The sequence below is a fragment of the Saccopteryx leptura genome, chromosome 1 (assembly GCF_036850995.1).
Source record: "Saccopteryx leptura isolate mSacLep1 chromosome 1, mSacLep1_pri_phased_curated, whole genome shotgun sequence".
NCBI classification, from domain to species: domain Eukaryota; kingdom Metazoa; phylum Chordata; class Mammalia; order Chiroptera; family Emballonuridae; genus Saccopteryx; species Saccopteryx leptura.
The window spans coordinates 318246509-318268298 of record NC_089503.1 but is presented as its reverse complement, the minus strand read 5'-3'; positions in this window follow the sequence as shown (position 1 = coordinate 318268298).

The window sequence follows — 21790 nt, the reverse complement described above, 5'->3', positions numbered from 1 at the left end:
AAAGGAGAAGACCTGCTATTGACAACAACATGGGTGAACCTGGTGGACAAGTGAAATGAGCCTGACACACAAAAAAATTTGAAAACTGCATGATCTCACTTACAGGTGGGACTCCGAAAAGGTGAATACACAGAAGCAGGATATGAAGCAGCCGTCACCAGGGCAGGGTGTATGTGTGTGTGTGTGGGGGGGGGGGATGAGGAAATGTAGGGCCAAAGGGGACAGAGCATGTACGACACTAATTCTAGAGAAATAAGGTACATCAGGTGCAGCCTGATGGCACTGGTCCACAACACTGTGAGGAACGCCGGGTACTTGCGAAGAGAGTAAATCTCAGGCTCTCTCTGCACACAATGTGTCAGATGTCACTCAGCCTAACAGTCATAAGCATTGTGCTCTGTGTGTGCGTATCAATTTGTTGTATTGTTCACTACACACATTTACAAGTCATATTTGTAAATAAATGAAACGTTAGGGTCCCCTTTTCAAATAATCTACCTGAAGGTCCACTGAACACCAGCTACAACATTACTCGTTTCTCCTTACCGTTGTTCTTGAACCCAGGGTTCTTCTTACTAGACTCGTGACTTTCCCTTGCTCTTACTTGGTAAAGACATGTATTCAAGTATTTTTAATTTAAATTTCTGAGGTGTTTTTTTTATTTCACCCACGAAAATCACTTTATTTTGCTCTTCCGCTTGAGTTATGGGTTTCCTGGGCATAGAATTATAGACTCAAAATACTTCTGGATCTTTGAAGATGTTTCCTCATGAGGCATGTGTTACCATTGGACATTTGCCACCAGTCAGATCTTTGTTCCATTCCAGGAGTCCGTCTCCTTGCTGTTAATGCTATTAAAGATTTTGGGAGAGTGTCTTAATTATTAGAGTTCTGGCATTTATCCAGAATGTATGCAGGTACTTGTGTGGTTTTTTTCCTAATCTATTTTTGTCCCACAATAGACACTTTTGAGATTTAAAGAAGAAAAAAAGAAAAAAGAAAGCTCTTGGCTTTTCTCAATTCAAGAAAAATATCTCCTTTTCATCTGTGAGCATTTCCTCCCCTTTGCTCTCTCTGCCTTCCCCCTTTTTTCACTCTTTTGGTAAAATTCCATCACCAAGTCATCTAGATGAATAATTCTGTGTGCAGCTGCAGCCATTCGATACTTGGCCATTTCTGGAGAATTTTTAAATGTCATCAAATTGCTAAGTACTCTGATCATTTTTATTGCTCTTTCCCTTCTTCCCTGGGACGTCACTGAGGAGTCACCCGCCTGGACTCTCAGGGGAGTGGCTTCCTAAGGCTGCAGCCGAGGGCAGGCTTTCCAGCCAGGCTCCTTCTTCTGCCCAGGCCCATGCAGCTTCTCTCCAGCCTCGCTCTCAGGGTCTGACCTTTCCCCACAGCACACCTGGAAGAAATTAACATTCACCTAGGCTGAGAACATGCCAGACACCTGGGCAAGCCGTGCTCAGGATTCCCACGTTACAGGAAGCCGGGGCAGAGCTGGGATTCAGACCCAGGGAGGTTCGTGCATGACAAACAGACCCCACTGCAGCCCGGGCAGACCCTGGGACTGTCCAGAGGGGAGTCCGGAATGTTCTTCCCAGGCCTGTTTGGTTTTTTTTTTTACAGAGCACCCCGGAGATGGCCCCCATGCTCCCTCCTCTATGGGATGGCTGGCTCAGGGCTCTGCGAGACGGCTCACTCTCCTCGGCAGTTTGCTCTGAGTCTACCCACGGTCCCCAGAAATCCCGCGCCACATCTTCTCAGTGACATCCCTTCCCGGTCGTCATCATGCTTGGGCACTTGTTCTTGTTTGCTGTCTCCGACTCCATCAGTTTTATAACATTTCTAGTGGAAAGAGAAGGAACTGTGCTGCTCTGTGGGTCACTGTGGTCCAATAAAGCCATCTCTCCGAAGGCGGCATGGCCTCGTTACAGAGTTCTGCGGATTGCCCATTGACGCCAGTGTCCGGTCTAAACTCTAATCTGTCGCAGGGGACCCTGCAGGCCTGGAACAGCCCCTCCCCTGCCTCTGAACACCTCCAGCCTGTTCCCCGCATCCCCCCCACGCCCCAGGGATGCACAATAACTCCCAAATGTGCCAGGCTGCTCTGCACACCTGGTCCCCCTGCCCAAACATTTCCATAATTTCTGAACCCGCAGCCACTGCCCTGTGGACCCCTGTGCCCATGAAAGTCTGAGGGTCGTAGGACCGCTGGTCCAGGACGGATGTGCAGTGGGCTACACTGGGCTGAATGCTGGCGCCTGCCTCTGTGACTGTGCGGTCCTCCCCGCATGTATGTTCCCCTCCTGTCCGCACTGTCACCATGTTCCTGCCTCAGACATTTCATTTTAGTCATAGCTCTTCACGTGACACCAGGGTGGGCCTCTCAGGGGCATGGAGCTCGAACTGCATGGCAATACTTCCCCACATAGTGCAGCGTGCAGCGTGTGGTGAATGCTCAGATCACCCGGGTCTGTGGGTGAAAGTGACCCCAGCCTTGGCACTGCCCCTGCCCCCCACTTCAGTGGTCCCAGGCCCACACCTTTGCATCTCCAAACCTCAGGTGCCCGAGGACCAGTGTCCAGTGTCCCTCCCGCAGACCCCAGCCCTGTCCTGTTTTGCAGGCATGTGGCCCACACAGGACGGTCCTCTCCATAATTGCTGCTTCCCAGCTGCGCCAAGCTGCCTGCGTCAGCCAGGGGCCAGGGCTCTCAGCATATATGACCATGTGTTTCTCTGTCCTCTCATAGCCCCTGGAAAATGCTGAACAAAGAAAGTAGCTCATGAGACCTCGATGCAGGCGTAGCATCTGCTGCAAAGGCCACCAGCAGATGTGACTGCATTTTAAAGGTGGTAGGGCTGGGACCCTGCTCACTACGACCAAGCCCAAAGCCCATGTCCAAGTTCAGCTCTGCATGCAGGCCTCCCTCAGGACCATCGGGGTGTGGGGCGCATGCAGCTAGCACCATCCATTGATCCTCCTATCACTGACACAGCTACTGAGCTCTTTCGAAGCGACTGTAAGGTCGCAACCACGTGTTAACTGCCTCCACAAAGAGGCCCCCACCACCACTCACCACCCACCCCACCCCCCGCATACACACACACTTTATTGATGGGAAATTAGAGGCTTGGACCACAGAAAACTTGGATTGGAAACCAGGGCCATTACATTCACGCTCACTGTGTGCCAGCCACTCTGACAAGCACAGACCACAGAATGCATGGAGCATTCAAGTGCCTTCTGAATTTTTAAAAACAGTATCAAAGTTTAATGCATGAAGGCATTAAAAAAAATGCTGTAAAAATGCCATCAGTCTCCAGAGGAGGAATGTGTCGTCTCTCCCGGGATTGAGGGGGAATTATCTTTCTGGGAGTGAGAACATGTGTACCTGGGAAGGCGACAAGAGCCCACCTGATGCAGCAAACAGAAGACAACACCCAGAGCTGCGCCCCCGCTCCACCCGCTCCTGTCTGAGCCTCGCAGCCTCTACCCAGCCCCTCGCCCGCTCCCAGCTCCCTATCCCCCAGCCGGCCAGATTTAGGTCATAGGGCTGGAAACAGACTCTGAGCGAGGTCCACCCACAGGAAACCAGACCCTCCCTACCATCTGAGGACGCACCTCCTGACCATCCTGGGACCCTCATCCTGAGCTCTTGTCTGCATCACTGACCGGCCTCCCAAATGCCTAGGGACACAGGACGGCCCTCACCTCCCCACGAACAGAAGCCTGCTCTTCACCCCATGGTTCTCAGCTCTGGACAACGCGCAAACCATTAGACCTCAGCTTCCCGCTTGCGTGACCCTGGGTTTTTCCTTCCCATGTGGTGATTCCTGGGGTGCAAAGTGGCCACAGTGGTAAATCTACATTGTCGTTTGTTGGAGGACCAGAACCATTCACTCATGCAAAAACGCTTAGAATGGTGCCTGGTCCCTACAAGGACTCAGGCCATGTTGGGTGCTATTTATTTTGGAGGGGGTCCTATTCTTATACTGCTCTGTTACGTGACTGTGTTGCCATGCAAGGCCCAGTCAGGTATCTCCTCCTTCAGGGAGCTTCCATGGCTGCCTCCCTGCGGACTTCAGCCCCGCTCTGCAGGGGTTATTCATTCATCAGTCCATTCCCTCGATCACGCACTGACCCAACAACTAGCTGCTGTCACCTGCTGTATGCCTGCCCAGTCCTTCCCTCACAGATTCCTCTACACAGCACATACCCCACTTTCTTACTTGTCCTTCTGACAGCCTGGGGTACAGGGTGATGCCCTCCTGTTTCCTGAACCCAGAGCCCAGCCTGGGTCTGGAGCCCAAAGATGCACCTCAGAAGTCCTGGTGAGACGTCCCAGTAAAGGAGCACTTTACTGTGAGCTGTGTCCTTGTCACTGTCCACGGCACTCACTCTGTGCCCCAGTTCCTCATGTCCTGGACTGGGGAGCACACTCACAGATGGGGGGAGACAACTCCGGTTGACATAGCCACACAGCACAGCCAGAGCCTCACTTCCCAGCACAGGGCCCAGCTGCTGCCTGACCCTACACCTCGAGAGGACCATGAGGGCTGCTCCAGCCTGGTCACTTAGGAGATGCGGAGGATGGGATTGGAGTAGGACTTTGGTGTCCCCAGCATCCTGGACAGTGATGTAGCACGTGCAGCCCCTTCATGGCGACTGTGACCACGTCTACTTCCGTGGACGCTTAGCGCTGTGAGGGTAGAATCTCATCTTCCTGTGGTCCGTGCACCAGGGCCTTCTCTTAGACCCCAGAGTGGCCACAGGCTAACACGTGGGTGGCTGGAGAATCACTTACTACCACTAGACAGATGTTGCTGACCTCTCATTCCTCACTGTGTTGACAGCGCCCCCTGCTGTTCCTGCCACAAACAGGTACTGAATAAAGAGCATCTAATGCTGTGCGCCCACCTGGCCTTTCAGTCACCAAGTCCAATGAACAGCAGTAATTGTGGAGGCTGAATTCAACAGCCCTGTGGTATTGTCACCCCGTAGTTCTGGGCACTGTATTGAGGCCTCTCTGTGCTTCTATGGGCACGATCCAGGCTGGCACTGGGGAAGCAGTAGAGACTGGTGCCCGGCGGGACTGGTGTATATATGCCCCTCACTGCATGGCCTGTCTGCCAGGGGTTTCTGGTTTCATGGCATTTTCCATCATGTTGGATTCTTTACCTGAGAGCCCAGCCCACCACCATGGTGTCCCCACTGTGGCCCTGGTCCTGACTTCACAGATGAGGAGCTTGCTTTATCTTTTTGTAGGGGAGGGTACACCTTACCAATACCAGATTCAGCCCCAGCCAGAGCTAGACATGCATCCAGTCGGTGAAGAGGTAAAACACCTTGTCGGTAAGTCCAGCCCACATGAAAAATGCCCGCTGGCCCGCAGTCTGCGCTCTGAAGACTGGGCAGAGCTAGGACTGGGAAGCTGTAACCTGGTCTCAGAAAGAGCTGCTGATGTTCTGAAGGATGAAGTGGCAGTGAGTGTGACCTGAATAAAGGCGCCAAACAAGACCCTTCCCTCTCTCTGTAGTGAGGCGAGGAGGTTCCCACTCCAGCCTGGGAGAGTGAGAATCAGCACACTAGCAGGGAGTTCTGCCCTCGTCTCTGATGAGCCGTCCATCTGCGTGCGATCAAGTTTGAGGCCCAGGGGTACAGCCGAATCCTGGATGACCGTGACTTCACTGAGACAAGATGTGCTTGGTGAAACAGCCTGAGCCCCCAGCACCACAAAACCACAGGCTCTCCCGGCATATGGGTGGGCACCGTCCGTGGGATCAAGGACACTGCCAAGAGTAGCCAATCCTGGCCCCCAAAAGCTTGCACTGTCGTGAAATGTCTCCCAGTAGGACCCCAGACTCCACCCGTCACTTATTTTTCAGTTCTTTGAAACACAGAAGCGGTGTTTAATGTACAGAGTTCCTCCTGCAATCACTTCTTCTTGGGAGAAGACTCGTTGACCTTTCCACAGCAGGGAGTTGGCAGTCTTCAGAGCCATCGTGGCTTGGCTCGCTCAGAAAATGATTTCCCTGAGGATCAGATAAAGTGTGTTTGCACAGTCCCGACCGGGCTGTAACACAGAGATAGTCCACAGTCCTGCTCAAAGTCAGCAAATCCACAGATGGCGACTTGATCAAACAGCCGGCACCAGCAATAAGCTCCTTATCGCTCCCAATCTGCAAGGGCTCTTGCAGCTTCTCCATGGGTGGATGGCACCTGCTCTCTCCTCCCCTCACACTGCACACCTGAGTCTAGCTCCTTCCTGGGGACAGGAAACTGCTCAAGTCATAAAGCCAGCAGGGCAGGATTCTCTGCTGCAGCTCATGGGACTTTGGCTATGGGAGGGGCCCTAGTCTCTCAGACGGGCACAGCTCCCCCGACTGACTGAGCTAAAGGCATCCTCCGTACTCTGTCTGCTCCTTGCTTTTTTTCAGTATTCTTATGTCCACGAGGAGAAGACAAATATTGTGGGGCAGAGCAGTGGCTGGGACCAGACCTCAGAAAGCCTGTGTATGCTGCCAACCAATGGTCTTGGGCATTAATTCAGGCCAACAAGAGTCCTCAGTTTGGGTGTGGTGAAGAAGGAAAGTTGACTCAGTGACAAACAGGTCAACTGTGATACAGCACAGTCCTTGATGGTCTGCTTCACTCAGCTCAGGTGGGAAAACACAGCCCTCACTCCTGGGTGGAAAAGAGAAAGTGTGCTCACAGAGCCACAGGGGAGCTGGCTTATAGAAACAGAAGTCCCCACCCCTAATTTCTGATTGGTCTGTCCTCATGCAAATGAAGGCTCCAAATCCTCATAGTTTGATTTGTCCAAACCCCCTGTCTTGATTGGTCAGAATAGAGCCTCTCTGATTGGTCCATGCTGAACAACAACAGGCTGCAGAAAGCCTCAGTCCTACTGGTTGACATAGGATTCCAGGAGCTCCTTTATAAGGGCTGCTCAGCTGGCAGGAACACAGTGCAGAGGGCAAGTCAGTGCAAACTCCACCTTGAAGTACAGTTTGTGTGAGATGCCCCTGTACAGAAATGGCTGCTTTGTTGTTTTGTTGTTGTTTGTTTATTTATTTTAATTTGAGCCTAGTTAGCCACCAGAAGACATTCTTAGTAGGTGTCTTCTTTCTCCCAGGGTACACATCATCATGGTATAAGCACCATGGTCATGGGGATGCACCCAAGGGTTTAAGCAAGAGGAGACTATCAGATATGTGTTTGCAAAGACAGCCTGTTACAGTGTGGATGTGGCTGGGCTTGGCAGAGGCAGCTGAGAATCGGCTATAGCTTGCCTGAATCTGGCCAGCTTGAGCAGTAAACACACACTTGCCGAGTCAGTGCAACACCTCATTTCATTTTGTTTTCTTTCATTGATGTGTTTGATTTTCACAGGCAATCCTAGGAGCTACACAGGGCAGGAGAAATTATTCTACCTTCTCAGAATTTTTTAAAATATCACTGAAATTTCTAAATGGTATTTATATCCCAGGGAATGTAAAGGCAAGTGTATATGCTTCTTTTTCTTTCCACCTGATTAAATTCTCCCCAAATCCCACCAGGCAGTCACGTTACCCGTGTGTGATCGACGGAGAGACTGAAGCTCAGAGCATTTCTACCGCCTCCTGGTCCAAAGCAGAGCTCGTCTGGCCTTGCAGCCTGGGCGTGTCTTCACAGAACCACCGGGCCTCTGACCCTCATGCCAGTGCTGAGTGGGAAGAAATCAGACTAGAACACTGGGGAACAAAATGTTTGTTGCATCCAGAAAAACACTTGTTCTTACCTAATTTGTGCTGATCTCAAACCTGACATTAGTTTTTCTCTGTAAGCTACAGTTTTTTTGCAATTCAAGATTTTAGGTTTTCATCTTATTGTAAAATTTTCAACATTTAGTTTAACATAATGAAGTAGAATGTCTTCTTGGGCATCATCTTTGTGAAAATATAATGATTTATATAATGCAGTAAATACACTAATACACTAAAAGATATAATTGTATCAGAATTTGTCTACAATTTCAAAATAGAACATATTAAAACACTTATTTTAATCATAAAATTTGCCCAAAACATTTAAATTCTATACAGGCAAAAATTTGCATTTGTATAGAATGCAAACTCTTGTGTTGTGTACTTGTTGAGGAAAATCTCATTTGATGCTCCAGCAGTAGTCTGCCATCATATTTTTGTCCCATCGCCCCTGATAACGCTCTTCCACCATCTTCAGATCTTGATGAAAGCTTTCTCCCTGCTCATCACTAACAGCTCCAAGATTTTCAGGAAACTTATCAAGGTGACTGTTCAGGAAGTAAATCTTAACGCTCATGTTATATCCAATGTTGCGCAAAGCCAATAGCATCCTTTGAACCAGGAGTTCATAGTTTTCTGCTTTTTTGTTGCCAAGGAAGTTCTTTGTATCTGCCACAAAAGACTACCATCCTGTTCTCTCCTCCTTATTCATCTTCTTGGCAAATTCTTCGTCACATATGAGGATTCAAGTTTGAGGTCCATCGAATACGCCTGCTTTTATCTTCTCGAAAGACAAGGCAGGAAAAGCAGAAATAATATGTTGAAAGCATTCACTGGCCCTGGCTGGTTGGCTCAGTGGTAGAGCGTCAGCCTGGCGTGCAGGAGTCCCGGGTTCGATTCCCGGCCAGGGCACACAGGAGAAGCACCCATCTGCTTCTCCACCCTTCCCCCTCTCCTTCCTCTCTGTCTCTCTCTTCCCCTCCCACAGCCAAGGCTCCATTGGAGCAAAGTTGGCCCGGGCACTGAGGATGGCTCTGTGGCCCTCTGCCTCAGGTGCTAGAATGGCTCTGGTCGCAACAGAGCGATGCCCCAGATGGACAGAGCATCGCTCCCTGGTGGGCGTGCCAGGTGGATCCCAGTCAGGCACATGCAGGAGTCTGTCTGACTGCCTCCCCGTTTCCAACTTCAGAAAAATACAAAAAAAAAAAAAAGAAAGCATTCACTTTCTCTATTCAAAGCCTGAACAAACTGCTTAATTAAGCCAAGTTTGATGTGAAGTGGGGGAAAAATGATCCTGTCTCGATTAACTACAGGTTCATTCACAATAATTTGCATCCCTACTTCCAGAGTTTCACGTTTCGGCTGCTCCTTCTGTGTCCAATGTTTCTCCCGAGCTCGGATGTCCCACAAACACAGAAAGCAAGGATACTTTGTGAAATCTCTCTGTTGTCCTAGCAGGAAATTTTCCATTTTAAGATCCACACAAATGATCCAGTTATGCTCCTCATACTTCAGTAAGTCGAGAACAATTTTTATGTCATTATAATCTTCTCACAGATGAGTTAAATAACCAATTGGAACCGCTGCATAAACATTACCATTGTGTAGGAGGATACATTTCAGACTCCATTTAGAGCTGTCAAGAAAAAGCCACCATTCTGTTGGACTGCAAGTGGTAACACCTAGCTGGCTGAGAAGACTACTGATATCATGACAGTAAACAAAGTATTTATCTTCAGAAAAAAAGTCCACACAAATTTGTTCATGCTTCCTGAAATGGGATACTTTAGCTGACTGGTGAAATACATTCTTTTCTTCAAGCCTGGAGGCTAATAACTCAGCTGCTTTCTTTGATAGGCCCAAATCACTTACTCATTCAATTCAGGTTGGCTAAACTGCTGAGGGGTTAATGATTGCTTGGCATCAGAAGAAGATCCTTCAGATTCTACAACCATTTTCTCATGCATCTTATCAAAATGCACTTGATCACCATGTTCATTTTCTTTGTCCTTAGAAGAAATAAAACCATTGAAAACTGGAAACAGGAGTGTCTCAGAGTGTGGGATAGGTTGTATTGCTGAAGGAATATTAGGATATGTGATCATATGCTGTTTTTTCTTGCCGATGCCCTTTGTATGGATGAGACAGAAATAAGTCACTGCTGTGGTCCTTAGGTTCATGCCAAACCATGGGAATACCAAAAGGCATTCCTTTGCATTTTCCTTTTGTCCAGTCACAAAGCATTTCCTAACAATTACGATATACAATATGAGGAGCCCAATTCTTGTCTTGATCACCAAGGGGAACTTGAAAATAGGCAATATATGCACGTGTCACAAATGATGAAATATTGCATCTTTGACGTTGAAGTGTGTAACAGCCACATATAAAACAGAAGGTGTCAGGACTATCCTTACATTTACACCTACTCAAAGAAGCCATGATTCAATCTTAAAACAAAATAAGAGGGGTTTTTTATCAAATAATAATTTTTTTACATTTAAAAACAACTACAATTATTTAAAAGTGATGTTTGTAAAACATTAATTGCCTTGTGGTTATGTTCAATCCAAGAGCTGTTGCCCTGTAACTCCAATTTGAAACCTAATGCATGCCATTAACTGTAACAAAAAGAAATTAAAATTGCATAAAAACTAGAGCATGCACCAAAAAACGGATTTCAGACTTGGAATTAGCAATGCAGATATATATAGAAACAGTTCTAAAACCTCATGCAACGGAAAATGAAAAAATAATTGCTCCTCAGTATAATGGATGAAGAAGGATTTCCCTCTGGAAGCATCCTACTGGGAGCCCCTGCCATCTTCCTTCCCACAATGCCCACCCCACCCCTCATTCTGTGTCCAGGGCCCTGGCCCAACTAGTTTATTTCTCAGCCATCTTGAGTCTTCTCAGTGCCACTCAGCTGAACAAGGGATATCTATAGACTTGACAGGAAGTGAGGTGACCACATTCCCCTAGCAGTTAAGCCTGGCTCCATGATATCTTCCACTCCCTGCACTCCACATGAAAGCTCTTTTTCCCAGGATGCACTGAGATCACCCAGGAGTGCTAGGTGCTGCCTATTCTGAGCAATGTCTCATGGTCCAATCCACTAGGCTATTTCCTGGGAGCCATTTGGTACACCAAGCTCTTGAGATCATGATGGATGACTCCTGGGTTCTGCCTTCTGAGGCTTAGAAGCTGACATAGACAAGGTGAGCAGCACACAGTGATGCTGGACAGGCTGTGGTCCCCCAACACGTACTGTGTGGCCTTCACACACCAGTGTCTCCTGAGAGCTATGTAACCCAATGCACGGGCCATGCAATGCCGGCAGGAGGAGGTGGGAAGAGAACCTGGAAACACTCACAAGACTTACCCAAAGAATGTGTAAATCACCATCACTACTAAAGCATGGGGGTGCATCTGTGGGTGGGGCAGGAGCTTCCCAGGCAGAAGGAATAGAATTATCTATGGGAGGCACAGTGAAGTAACGCATATTGATTCAGTTCTGCCTGTGACTATGTCATTTGCTGGCAATACAAAAGCAATTACATATCATAATAGCAACAGTGCAGCCATAGAAGCACCACTGCCTGAATTTTCAGGTGAGGCGAATGCTTGCAATGTCCTGCACGGGTTTTTCTCCTCCCAACACTCCTGCGGCCCCGGGGGAGGCACTGCCATCATCCCCATGTCCCCATGCTTAGATGTGGCCCAAGGACACACAGCCACAGACCAGCAGTGGCCATTGGCCTGTGTGGTAGTCCACATCTCTCTCATGAGCAAACACTCCCCTTTCTAAAGCCCGCAGCGTGCTGGTGCCATGGTGATGAATCCCAGTCCCAACCTCCAGCCCTGTCCATTCCTGTCATAAGTGATGCTGACCCAACATCTCCTTATCCCCACCCTGATCCCCAGCCACAGAGGTGACCCCATGGCCTCTGCCTGGCCAGTCTTCTCGTGGACAAGAACTCAGTATTCCTGAGGAAACACCTGGAGCAGGGATGGGTGGGCATTTTAACCAGGGAGGCCTTTTGCAGAATAGGCAGCACTCTCTTATTGTGAGTACTGGGAGAGAACTTCCCCATTCACAGAGGGATGATGGATTTGGAGCCACAGGGACAAGGTGGGGAGGAAGGAAGAGAATGGGGGCCAGCAGCCAATCAAAGGCTGGGACAAAAACAGATCAAGTGACAGTGACAAGGGCCCAGCCCAAGGAGAGACAACAGCCCCACTATGCACCTGCTCAGAGGTGAGTCTCCAGGAAGACCACTTTCCTTGATCCTGACACCTCATGCTTTGCACAGGTGGCAATTCCAGGCCAGGGACTGTCTGTCATACCTGGAGCCCATCCTTGCCTTGGCCTTCCACAGGGCTCCGACACCCACAATGTAAACACCACCCCAAGTCCCTGGCGACACTGGAAGAATCTGGCTTCTTTTCTATATATTTATAAATAGACTTCGCTTTTTAAGAGAAGTTTTAGGTTAATAACAAAATTGAGCAGACAATCCGGAGATTTCCCATACAACTCCTGTCCCCCGCAGCCTCTCCCACCATCATTATCCCCCACCGAGGTAGGATGTATTTGTTACAATTCAGTAAGCCTACCCCAACAGGTCATCGCCACCCAAGGCCCACAATTCACGTTAGGGTTCACTCTGTGTTGTACATCCTGTGGGTCTGGACGAATGTGCAATGACACGTACCCATCATACAATATCACACAGTCTTCATTGCTCTGAGCTCCTCTGTCGGTCACCTGTTCATCTCCCCCTGCCCACTCCTGGCAACCACTGGTCTTTTCATTGTCTCCATAGTCCTGCCTTTTCCAGAATATCATAGAGTTAGGATCACAGTGTAGACTGTTCAAATGGGCTTTTATCACTTAGTCATATGCATCTAAGGTTCCTCCATGTCTTTTCATGTTTTCATATCTCATGTATTTGTATTGCTGAATAATATTCCACTGTCTGGATAGACAATGGTTGGTCCATTCACTTTCTGCAGGACACCATGGGGTTTTTTTTAGGTTTGGGCAATTATGAGCATAGCTACTATGACATCTGTATGCAGGTGACTGTGGACATCAGTTTTTAATTTATTTGGGTGACTACACAGATGTGTTTAATTTTGTAAGAAACCAACTAGCGGTCTTCCAGAGTGGCTGCGCCATGTCGCCTTCCCACCAGCCGTGTGTAGGAGTCCCTGCTGCTCCACGGCCTCACAGTCATTCCACCAGCCCCAGACAGGGCCTGGTCCCTCTGCAGTCCCCCCAGCATGTGGTGGTGTCAGCGTTTTCACTTGCTCACACTAACAGGTGTGCCGGGGTATCTCATTGTGGTTTGAGTTTGCACTTTACTCGTGGCAGACAGTCTAGAAATTTTTCTGGGGGTTTCTTTTCCATCTTTGTTCTCTTTGGTGACATGTCTGATTGAGTGTTTTGCTTATTTTTTTCAATTAGGCTATTTGTTTTCTGATTGTTGAGTTTTATGGGGTGTTTTAATATACAGGGTGGGGCAAACGTAGGTTCACGGTAGTAATACAGATTAGGAATACAATAACTGGTCACTAGTCATACAGGAATAAACTGCTTTGTGGACTCACCGCTGCCAACCCACTTCTGCCCACGCTGGGCGCACTCTGGGTACAAGAGTTCACCGAGCGTGCGTTTGGCAAGCACGGACTGCAGGGGGCTGGGTACATTGGCCCTGGCCGCCATCATAGAGCACCAGCAGCGGACAGGCTGAAGCAACAGAAATGCACTTACTCACAGCTCGGGAGGCCGCAAGTCCAAGACCACGGCATCCACAGGGCTTATTCTGGTGAGGGCCACAAGGGAAGGCACTGCTCTAGGCCTCTCCCTTGGGGAAAGAGGGAAATGCACCCTGCTTTCCCTCTGCGCATGTCCTTGTCTGTGTCTGAGCTCTTTTTGTTCATGAGGACACAGTCACATTGGATTAGGGTCTGCTCACTGATCTTGGTTAAGGATTACCTCTGTAAAGACTGTCTCCAAATAAGGCCACACATTCCAAGGTGCTGGGGGTTAAGACTTCAGTGTATGAATATTTTTTTTGGGGGGGGGAGACACAATTCAGCCCATAACTTTTGCCTTTTAATTCCCTTAAGTGTCTTTTGCAGCCAAAAATTTTAATTTTAATAAAACCCAAAGCATTGGTTGTTTAACGGATCACGCTCTTGCGTTATGTCATTTCCAAGAACGCTTCCCCCACTCCCTGTTCTCCCTCTGTTTTCTTTCAAATGTTTTATAGTTTTATCTTTTACACTTACATCGATGATGCATTGGCTTAATTTCTGTTCAAGTTGCCACGATTCAGTGGAGGTTCGTATTTCTGATGTATGAATGGCCAATCGATCCAACACCGTTTGTCGAAAAGACTGTTCTCTCTGCATTGAGTTACTTTAGCACCCTTATAAAAAAGCCAAACAGTCCAGATTAGTGTGGGTCTATTTCTGGGCCTGACATAGTGTTGATTGGCTCACTGTCTATGTTTTTGCCAATACACGCTGTCTGGATTACTACGCACCTTTAGAGTAAGTCTTAAAAAGCAAGAAGTGTGATTCCCAACGCTGTTCTTCTTTTTCACAATTGTTTGTAGCTATTCTAATTATTGCTCTCACATGCCACAACCAATTCTGGGAGTTCTCATCTGTGTCCACAACCATTCCAGAACTGTATGAAACCCATATACCAATTGGGGAAGAATGGGTATCTTCACAGGGCTGGTTCCATGAACGTAGTAGCATCTCTCTTCATTTATTTAAATCCTTAAGGCACTTGTCCCTGTCTTATATGTTTCAGCATCCAAATTCTGTACATGATTATTTTTAAGATTTAGACTCGCATAGTTTACTTTCTTGAACTATTTTAAATGGTGCATTTTTATTTTGATTTCTAAAATCATTTACTGCTACTATCTAAAACTCTACCCGTAGGTGTGTCCATTGACCTTGTCTTCCGCAACCTTGCTAAATTGACCTCTTAGTTCTAGAAGAGTTGGGGTTTTTTTGTTTGTTTGAGGGTTTTTTTGCATATTATTTGGGATTGCATGACTTTTCCAAAGGAAATTAGTATGACTTTTACCATTAAGGTGTTAGTTGTAAGGTTTTGGTAAATGTCCTTCATCAGGTTGAGGAAGTTTGCTTACAGAAGTTTGCTGTGAATGGTTTGCTTTTTTACTACAAATGGTTCTGAGTTTGGTCAAATGCTTTTTCCACACCAATCCCTAGGATCATGTAGGTATTACTTTTCAGACAGTTAATATAGTAGATAATATTGAGAGATTTTTAATATCAACCCAGTTTTGAATTCTTGAAATAAACCCCAGTTGATGGTCCTGTTTTAACCTTTATTTATAATCAGATTCAACATGCTAACCATCTGTTGGAAAAAAAATGTGCTTATCTGTTCATGAACAGTCTTGGTCTATAGTTTTTGGGTGTGTGCTGTTTTTGTCTGGTGTAGATACCAGGGTAATGCTTCTATCTCATAAGATGAGGTAGAAACTATTTCCTTCTCTTCAGGTGATGGTGTGGAGTTGGGGCTACTTCTTGTTTTTTTATGGTAGAATTTACAAGTGAGATAATCTCGGTTTGGAGATCTCTTTCTCCAAAAGTTTAACCTATAACTCCAGTTTCTTTAGAGTGATAGGGCTATTTCATCTTGGGTGAGTTTGGGTAATTTAGATTTTGTCCTTAAGGATTTTGTCTATTTTATGTAAGTTGTGAAATTTATACATGTAGAATGGCTGGTTGTATTCCCTTCTTGTCCAGTTTGATGTCTGCAGGGTATGCAAAAGAAAAAGAAAAAGACTTTCATTTCTGATATTAGAATTTTAGCTTCTCTGCCATTTTTTGTTGGCCTTGACGAGAATGTATCAATGATATCGATCTACACAAAGAACCAGCTTTGGACTTTATTGTTTTTCTGTTTTCCGTTTGATTGATTACTGTTCTTGTTTTTATAACTCTCTTTCTTCTGCGTGTTGTGGGTGCATTTTGCTTTTTTTATTTTATTTTTTTTTAGTTTCTTAATACGAAGCTTAGATTACTCATCTGAGACCTTTCTTATTTTCTAATATATAAACATTTCTGAATGCCTTAAATTTCCTTCTCAACACTGTTACAGCTACATCTTAACAAGGGGAATGATGTGATATGTTCCCTTCTCACTGTGGGTCTGCCAAAAATCACTTTCTGACTTTCCTCGGGCCTTCCACTTTGACCCAATGATCTCGTCTGAAAGTATGACATTCACTTTCAAACTGTTTGGAGTTCTCCCTGTTATCGTTCTGTGATTGGTTTGCTGTTTAATTCCACCATGATGAGAAAACATGCTTGGCACAATTTTGGCCATCTGTCTTGGTGAGTGTCCCTGTGGAATGGAAAGCGTGTACGTCCCACCCCTCGCCGAGTGGGGGGTTCGGTTGATGCCCAGGTAGGCGCAGTGGGCGGGAGGGCCGTTCGCATCCCGTCCCTGGCTGCTTGTCACCGGCCAGCCCGCGCCTCACCTCACTCACAGAGCAGCGCGTCCCACTGTCACAGCCATGGCTGTGCTTTCACTCCAGTTGCCTGGCGTGTGCCTCCTGCAGGCAAAGCTCTTCGGTTGCATGCATGCCCAGCTGCAATGGGGGTCACTACCGTCTTCTTGGTGAACTAGCTCTGTAATCAATATGTATTGTCCTGAGATGGTAAATTTCTTTTTCTTTTCTTTTTTTTTTTTTTTTTGCTTTGAAATCTACTTTCCCGAATATTTGTGTAGCCAATTCAAGTTTTTGATGAGGGTTCACACAAATATCACTTTGACCCTTGTACTTTTAATGTGCATGAGTCAATCTATTTGAAATGCACTTATTGTGGGCAGCATACAGGTAATGTTTTTGTTGTTTTAGCTATTCTGATGACCCCGGATCTTTTATGAAAAGTGTGTGCATACAATTTTTGTTTGTTGTAATAAGCGGCATATTTAGAAGGAGTTCTACCCTTTTACAATGTTTCTACTTGCTCCTTCCACTGGTATTTCTGCCTTTCCCCTTTCCTGTCTTCTTTGGGGAGGTTCAAACCCCTTTAGGATTATTCGTTGCATTTTTACTACGTTTCTTTGTAGAGGTAACAGTTCTCAACCCGGCAGTTCTGGGGACAGCCGTGTACCACTCTTGGTCTTCCAGAAACTATGTCATTTTGCTGCCAGGGGGATGTGCCAACATCACCTTCATAGACACCCTTCGCCCTCCCCTCTATAGGGTGACTGCCATGGATTATTGCACAAACACTGAAAACCTGCTCAGACGATTCCATTTTTTACATTCAGCTATCAAATATGTTCTCAAAAATTCAGAGTGTAAAATAGCCTATTGCATAGGCTCATGTATTTTCCACATCTGTGCCGGTCTGAGCCCCAGAGGATCCGGTCCCCTGCTGCTCTTGTCCCCTTGGGCTGGAGGTGTGCCTTCAGGGGCTGGCTCAGAGCAGCTCTCCTGGCAGGGCGGTGTCTCAGATTTCCTTCAGCTAAGAACGTCTCTGTTTCCTTCATCCTGATTCTTGAAGGCACTGTCTCTGGGTGTCTTTTTCTGGGTGGACAGTTCTTTTCAATTAGGACTTTAAAAATGCCTGGGACCCTCCCATTGGGCCTCCATGGTGTTGTGAGAAGATGGCCACGGTCACTGAGGGGCTTGGCTCCCATCCACAAGGCAGCGTCTTTTTCCAGCTGCTTCCAAAATTCATGTGTCTAGTCTAGATTCAGCAGTTTGGGTCCACCGTGTCTACAGACGCGTCTCGGGGTTGATTCTCATTGGGGGTTGCTGAGCTTCCTGGTTCTGTTGGTTTACATGTCTTTCCCTATGTGGAAAGGTTTCCACTGATATCTTTTCAGATATTTTTAGCACCAGCTCTTTCTCCTCTCTTTGGTTCAGACAACACAAATGCTGGAACCATGACTGCTGTCATATAGGTCTCCAAGGCTCGGTTCAGTTTTCAAATGTTTTTCTCTGCTGTCAAGGTTGAATACTTTCTAGTGATCAGAGGTGGATTAAGGTCAGCTGAGGCCCCAGGCACAGAATAAAATATTGGGCCCCTTGTCATTAGAAAAAAGTATAAAGTTGGGGCTTTGCAGGGCCCTTCAGAAGTCGGGGCCCAGGGCATGCGCCCAGTAAGCCTGTTGTTAATTCCGCCTCTGAGTTCAGCCCATCTTTGAGTTCAGTGGCTTCTTTCTCTGTCACCTGCATTCTGCTATTGAGCCTATCTGTGGGATTTTGGTATTTTCATTTTGTGTATTTTTTTTTTCCAGAACTTAAATTTCCATTTTATAATTTTTGACTGATGTCCAACACGTTTGGGCTTGCTTGCTGGAGTATTCTCACAACAGCTGCTGTAAATCACCATCAGATAATGCCAACATCTGTGGCATCTCAGAACCAGTGTCTACTGACTGTGTTTCTCATGAGAGGTGAGGTTTCCCTGGCTCTCCGCATGACAAGTGGCTTTGGATCGTTTCCTGAGCATTTGGGATACTCCGCAGTGAGGCTCTGGGTCCTGGTCATAGCTAATGCAGATGCCACACTTCTGTGCGTGTGGACAGGTCACTGGCTTACATTGAGGCCACATGTGCCAGCTGGCCTTCACTGGCTGGCTGTGGTGGATGGCCAGCTTAGTTTCCAGGTCTTTGCCATTCTGTCCCATCTGTCCTACACACATGTCACCCAGTGCCCAGTGTAGGACCTGGGCCTGTCCTCTCTCTGTCAGTTTGATCCTCAATACATTTGGAACGCCTAGGAGGGTGACATCCTTGTTTGCACAGCTTGTGTATGGAGGGGCCCCGAGCCCAGCAATTCAGAAACAGTCATGTTAGGGTCACTTTCCTGAGTCCTTCTGGCTAAGATAAAGAGACCCTGCTCTCAGAGACCTTGCTCTGCTTGCCACCAGAGCGTCTATAGCCACCCATCTCCTACATGGTCAGCAGCACAGAACAGGGAGGATAGAAGCATCAGGTGCTGGCCTCCTGTCTTAGGACACCAGACCTCCATCATGGAGAAGATGTCTGTCCCACCCCAAACCTGCATTCTTGCGACTCCTGCTTCTGGATGCTTCTACTTCCCCAGCTGACTATTAAAGGATGGGGGTATGTAAAAATGAAGAAGTCAGAAACAGGAGAGACACCTGACCAGAGGATGATGCAGTGGCTAGAGCATCAGCTTGGGACACTGAGGACCAGATTTGAAACCCGGAAGTTTCCAGCTTGAGCATGGACTCACCAACTTGAGCACGGGGTCGCTGGCTTATGCACGGGATCATAGACATGACCCCATGGTTCTTGGCTTAAGCCCAAAGGTCACTGGCTTAAGCCCAAGGTCGTTGGCTTGAGCAAGGGGTCACTGGCTCAGCTGTAGCCACCCCCCTCCACCAGTCAAGGCACATATGAGAAAGCAATCAATGAACAACTAAGGTGTTACAACTATGAGTTGATGCTTTTTATCTCTCTCCCTTCCTGTCCGTCTGTCCCTGTCTGTGTTTCTCTCTCTAAAACAAAATAAGAGAGAAAATGGGGTGTTCTTCATTTTCTGTGTCAGGATCCCCCTTTTTGCTCCTGGGCCACAACTGCTGGGTCTCTGATGCTGGCTGTCCCTGCCCACTTCTGCGTTTCCAGTGCATTGACTTCCCACCAGAGGAGACTAGACGGCTGGGGAAAATTGACCTATCCATTCGTTGGGTCACACATGGAATCATGGCATTTTTTTCCCAAACCACCTGCTGTTATTTACCATCCAGAGTCTTCAGAGAGTTGGCCCATGTATTCTGCCCAGATTGTATGGGTGTCGTCCACGGGACAGCCAGGGAGGCTGTGCTCACCCCAATGTGCCCAGACGCAAAGCCATCAGCTTGATTTTGCACGGATGTGTTTGCATTTCTTCTACTGACACATCCTCTGAGTGGTCTTCATGGAGCACCTGCTCCAACTGCAGCTGCGCAGTTCTTCCTGGTGCTGTCTGGCTGCATGTTGGGATAAAATTTTATACATTTGTTCTTTGGAACATTAAAAAAAATATACCCATGTACTTGCATCGATTTTGATCTGGGAACATTTCTGAACACCTTTAACTAAATTCTTTTTCCAGTGTGTCCCAGACCCAGGTGTCTGGTTATAAGTCACAAGGAAATAAAAAATGGATTTACTTTTCTTTTAAGAAAAATCAATAAATCCCAAGAGATGAATTTAATTTTAAAAAACACAGAAATGAACGTTTCTGCCTTATTAGAGCATCTGCATCAGAATAGGACATGGCTTCTGTGAGACAAACTCCTGTGGGCCTGAGGAGGTGACAGCCTGAGTTCAGAACATGCATTCTGGAAGACTGATGACATCTGGCTTCTGGTCTTCCTGGAGGAGGTTACCTGAAGTCTTACACCTTCTTAATCTGGCCAGACCACGCCTTTTCCCCAATAGCCTCCAACTGTCTGTAGCACTGCCTATGTTTCTCACCAATTTCTAAGGGTTCTTCAGCCAGAATAACCTTTCCTTCCACTAATGTCAAAACATACCCACCTTCTCGAACTGAGTGCATCTGTCCACTCCAGGTCACCCACCTAGACCAAGTGGGTACAAGCTGACCTTTTAACTGCAAGATTCTAAAGATCAGGTGTTATTGAAAGTCCTACTTTTTCTTAGGAGTAGTGTCCCAGGAGGGCCCCACTGTACCCTGGGAATAGTGTCCCAGAAGGGCCCCGCTATACCCTGGGAATAGTGTCCCAGGAGGGTCCCGCTGTACCCTGGGAATAGTATCCCAGGAGGGTCCCGCTGTACCCTGGGAATAGTGTCCCAGGAGGGTCTACTGTACCCTGGGAATAGTGTCCCAGGAGGGTCCCACTGTACCCTGGGAATAGTATCCCAGGAGGGCCCCGCTATACCCTGGGAATAGTGTCCCAGGAGGGTCCCGCTGTACCCTGGGAATAGTGTCCCAGGAGGGCCCCGCTGTACCCTGGGAGTAGTGTCCCAGGAGGGTCCTGCTGTACCCTGGGAATAGTGTCCCAGGAGGGCCCCGCTGTACCCTGGGAATAATGTCCCAGGAGGGTCCCGCTGTACCCTGGGAATAGTGTCCCAGGGTACCCTGGGAATAGTGTCCCAGGAGGGCCCCGCTGTACCCTAAGAATAGTGTCCCAGTAGGGTCCCGCTGTACCCTAGGAATAGTGTCCTAGGAGGGCCCCACTGTACCCTGGGAATAGTGTCCCAGGAGGGCCCCGCTGTACCCTAAGAATAGTGTCCCAGGAGGGTCCCGCTGTACCCTGGGAATAGTGTCCCAGGAGGGCCCCGCTGTACCCTGGGAATAGTGTCCCAGGAGGGTCCCGCTGTACCCTGGGAATAGTGTCCAAGGAGAGCCCCACTGTACCCTGGGAATAGTGTCCCAGGAGGGCCCCGCTGTACCCTAAGAATAGTGTCCCAGTAGGGTCCCGCTGTACCCTGGGAATAGTGTCCTAGGAGGGCCCCGCTGTACCCTGGGAATAGTGTCCCAGGAGGGCCCCGCTGTACCCTAAGAATAGTGTCCCAAGAGGGCCCCGCTGTACCCTGGGAATAGTGTCCCAGGAGGGCCCCACTGTACCCTAGGAATACTGTTCCAGGAGGGCCCCACTGTACCCTGCGAATAGTGTCCCAGGAGGGTCCCGCTGTACCCTGGGAATAGTTTCCCAGGGTCCTGCTGTACCCTGGGAATAGTGTCCCAGGAGAGCCCCACTGTACCCTGGGAATAGTGTCCCAGGAGGGCCCCGCTGTACCCTAAGAATAGTGTCCCAGTAGGGTCCCACTGTACCCTGGGAATAGTGTCCTAGGAGGGCCCCGCTACACCCTGGGAATAGTGTCCCAGGAGGGCCCCGCTGTACCCTAAGAATAGTGTCCCAGGAGGGTCCCGCTGTATCCTGGGAATAGTGTCCCAGTAGGGTCCCGCTGTACCCTGGGAATAGTGTCTCAGGAGGGCCCCGCTGTACCCTGAGAATAGTGTCCCAGGAGGGCCCCGCTGTACCCTGG